We start from the raw sequence: 4,541 nt of genomic DNA, 5'->3' as shown, positions 1-4,541 counted from the left end.
TTAATTTGAGAACTTTTTTTCCTTTTATTGTAATTGTTTGGAGTTATTAATTTTCTGTTTTGCTTTGCTTTTGCTAAATCCCATGGGTTTCGATATGTCATGTTTTCATGGTCTTTTGTCTCAAGATATTTCCAATTTCTCTTATTTGTATTAATTCATTGGTTATTTAACAGTGTATTGTTTAGTTTCTATATATTTGGGTATTTTATAGTTTTCCATCTGCTATTGATTTGTTTTGTTCCATTGTCATATGTTGTATGATTTCAGTCTTTTTAATTTATCAAGACTAGTTTGTGTACTAACATGTTCTGTATTTATTTCGGAAAAAAATTATTCTGCTATTTTTATGTGGAGTATTCTATATATGTACACTAGTCTATAGTGTTGTTCTAATTCTGTTTTATTTTATTTTATTTTTAAGCCAAATTCCTAAAATCATTCAAAAACACTTGCATTTTATAATTGTCAAAAAATGCATTTATGTGATAAAGTATACAATGAATTTAGAAATAAAAAGTCTCACACTATATTCCAAGTACCAAAATAAGAAGAAATTTGCAAATTAAGAAATTATCATTGTTGCTCAGAAACATGCCTTCTTTTTACTCTGAAATTAACTTTAACAGCTTGACATATAATTTAATACTTAAAAATTGTATAGCTAAGTTGTTTAATAGTATGTATAGAATGTCACTTTTCTGGGTAGATATATTTCACACAACAGTTTTCAATTAATGATGAGAATTCATTTGATAATTTTAGTCATAATTTATGATTCACTGATTAATGGATTAGTAATTTATTCAGTAATTTAGATGCCATAAGAACCATTGAAAGGAAAAATCTGACAGTTGCTCATTGTACAATCCTGCCCATTAATAATACTAAGCCAAGAATCTGATAGCTATCCCACTCTGTTGAATTACATATTTCCATTTGTGTGATTTTGGTCAACAACAAAAAATCCATACACAATGTCATGCCTTTTCCTTTCCTTTTTTTTTTTTTTTTTTTTTAAACAAGCAGCTCCATGATTTGAGAGGTTGGTTAGTACAATACAGAGAACATAGGGAGAACGTACAAAACGGCATTTAATACCAATGCCAATACTTATTTCATTATGTTTATAACTAAGGATATTATTAATGTTTGTGTTGTTTTTCTTTAGAACATAAATCAAAGCCATTAACTTGAACTTGAGGTATATACACATTACACACACAACCTTAAGTAAAATACTTTTCATAAGCAACATTGCATTTTAAAATATTGGACACTGAATATCTGTGCTGATTTGTATTTTGACTTAATGGAACAAGAAGAAAACAATATTCAGCTACTGATAACAGAGCTCTTAAAATTCAAAATGTCTTCCTGGCCCTTTGTACTTACCACAGGCTACACAACGTCCTGAGAAGATTCATTACGAGAGAAATGTCAATCACAGCTTTAACTGCTTACTTTGGAAAAAACTAATGAGCCATTGGAAGGTGAGACTTCGTTTTTGTTTTCAAATAAGTGGTCCTAATTTTTCTTCTTATAGCAAATGTTTAAATCAGTTCATTATAAATATATCTAAACCATTAACTTTTGCAGCTTTCAGGTAAAGTCAGCACTTTATTTATACAAAGTCTATGAGAAGAGGTCAGTAGAGATCATCTAATCTTAAGTCGTGACATCATCTATTCAAGTCCTTGCCACAATCCCTCGCCAGTTAGAGCACAGCATGCCTGGATATGCCACTGGTGATCTTTAATAGAAGTTAGCTTCAAAAACTGAGAGATTTCTCCTACAGTCTTGCATTCTTTAACATCTTGTTTATTAGCAAAAGTCAGCAATCCAGCTTTTCTTAGGCCCTCATGTGCTAACATTTTATAGAGTTCTTCTCTAGTTACAGAAATCCTCTCTTTGTCTGTACTGTCCACAGCAACTATTACTAAAACTGGTAAAGGATGGTAGTTTTCTCTGAATTACCCAGCCCAACAATGAGAACTTTGTGCTCCTGATTGAACAGTCTCCATATTCTGGTGAAGAGAATTCCCATTCTCGGGCAGCGGATCCCCCTCCAGACACCCAGGCCGCCTGGCCTACCCTGGCTCAGGCTGAGGGGAGAGGAGAGAGACGCGCTGGAGCCTCCGCCTCTGCTGCTGCTCCCGCACTGGCGGCGGGACGGCTTCCAGGGAACCGGAGGGAGGCCGAAGCCCAGGCCGCCCTGCCGCGCGCGAGTCCCCGCCGCTGCCGCCGCGGCACTGGCCTGGCTCACGGACATCGCTGCCGCGTTGTCTGCGACGAACCTCCCGGGTCACCCTCCTTCCCCAGCTCCTCTCTCTCTTTTCTTATTAAACTTCTGTTTGGTTGTTCTATTCATTATTGAAAGTGGAGTACTGAGGTCTCGTATTATTATAGAACTGTCTACTTCTCATTCTAATTCTGTCAATGGTTGCTTCATGTATTTAGGGTTAGATTTTTGGTGCATACATGTTTATAATTATCGCGGTGGCTCAAGCCTGTAATCCCAGCACTTTGGGAGGCCGAGGCGGGTGGATCACGAGGTCAGGAGATCGAGACCCTCCTGGCTAACACGGTGAAACCCCGTCTCTACTAAAAAAAAAATATAAAAAACTAGCTGGGCGTGGTGGCGGGCGCCTGTAGTCCCAGCTACTCGGAGGCTGAGGCGGGAGAATGGCGGGAACCCGGGAGGCGGAGCTTGCAGTGAGCTGAGATCGCGCCACTGCACTCCAGCCTGGGTGACAGAGCGAGACTCCGTCTCAAAAAAAAAAAAAAAATCTTTTTAGCGAACTATTTTATCATTATGTTATGTCTTTCTTTGTCTCTTGTTACAGCTTTTAATGTAAATCCCGTTTTGTCTGATATTACTGTAGCCACCTCTCCTCTCATTTGGTTAGTATTTTCATAGAATATCTTTTTCCATCCTGTTATTTTCAAACTGTGAGTGTGATTATATATAAAGCGAGCTTCTTGTAGACAGCATATAGTTCAGTCTTTTTGTTTTGTTTTTATCCTTTCGGTTTATCATTTTTTTTATTTGGGGAGTTTAGCCCATTTATATATAAAGTAATTATTGATGGGAAAGTACTTCTGCCATTTTGTTGTTTTCTCTATGCCTTATATTTATTTCTTCCTCATTTTTTTCCATTACTGCCTTTATGTTCGGTTTTTTGTAATGACACATTATGATTACCTTCTCACTTAAAAAATATTCTATATTGGGCCGGGTGCGGTGTCTCAGGCCTGTAATCCCAGCACTTTGGGAGGCCGAGGCGGGCGGATCATGAGGTCAGGAGATGGAGACCATCCTGGTTGGGCACGCTGAAACCCCGTCTCTACTAAAAATCCAAAAAAAAAAAAAAAAAAAAAAAAAAAAAAAATTAGCCGGGCGTGGTAACAGGCACCTGTGGTCCCAGCTACTTGGGAGGCTGAGGCAGGAGAATGGCGTAAACCCGGGAGGCGGAGCTTGCAGTGAGCCGAGATGGCACCACGGCACTCCAGCCTGGGCGACAGAGTGAGATTCTGTCTCAAAAAAAAAAAAAAAAAAAACACCACCACCAACAACAACAAAAAACTATATATATTTTTTGTGGTTACCATAAGGATTACATATAACATGTTATAGTTATAATGGCCCATTTTAAACTGATAAAAACTTTACTTCAAATGCATTTGAGAACGCTAATCCTTTGGTTTTTTTTTTTTTTTTTTTTGGTATCGATTCATTATATTTGTGGTAAATCAATGTTTATGTTACTGATGTCGCAAATTACATCTTTGTACACTGGGTACCCATTAACATAGATATATCATCATTTTTGTACTTTTGTCTTTAAAATTGTGTAGAGGAATAAAAAGTGGAGTTATAAATAATTACACGATACTTATTTTTATATTTTTCTATGTATTTACCTTTACTGGAGAATTTTTTTTTTTTTTTTATGCCTTTGAGTTACTGTCTAGTGTTTCTTATTTGATATGTAATCTGGTAGAATTAGAGTCCTTATAGGAATGGACACCAGAGTGCTTTCTCTTTTTCTCTTTCTGTCCCTCCCTCCCTTATTTCCTCTCCCCTTTTTTCCTGTATGCACTAAGAAGAGCCATGTGAACACACAGCAAGAAGGCGGCGATCTGCAACAAAAGCGGGGAACCTTCACCAGACACCAACCCTGCTGGCACCTTAATCTGGGACTCCTCAGCCTCCATAAAATGAGAAAATCAGTTTCTGTTTTCTAAGCCACACAGTCTGTGGTATTTTGTTACAACAGCCCAAGAAAATGATCTCAGACACAAAGTTTCTTACTATTCTAAAGACAGCTTTTAGAGCCAAGGAGCATTTGCTTGATGGCTATAGTTCTTTCATAGTTTATCAGGGCACTTATAAATATATTTTATGCACCTCTAGTTCTTTATTTAGTATTTCTGCAAGGAATGAATGTCTGGGTTTTCCTAGATTACTTTCTTGCTAAATTTTGATATAAAATGTTGCCAGTCACATTAAAAAATTTAAAGTGGTTATCCCTTTCTCTCTT

At 37.0% G+C, this 4,541-nt stretch overlaps 1 pseudogene; it reads right to left on the bottom strand.

Annotated features, from left to right (window-relative positions):
• Positions 1–1,655: 1,655 nt before the first annotated feature.
• LOC115898584 lies at positions 1,656–2,044 on the bottom strand (annotated as a pseudogene).
• Positions 2,045–4,541: the final 2,497 nt, after the last annotated feature.

This window comes from Rhinopithecus roxellana, chromosome 7, assembly GCF_007565055.1.
Source record: "Rhinopithecus roxellana isolate Shanxi Qingling chromosome 7, ASM756505v1, whole genome shotgun sequence".
In the NCBI taxonomy this organism is placed as follows: domain Eukaryota; kingdom Metazoa; phylum Chordata; class Mammalia; order Primates; family Cercopithecidae; genus Rhinopithecus; species Rhinopithecus roxellana.
This window is presented reverse-complemented; position numbering and strand designations above follow the sequence as displayed.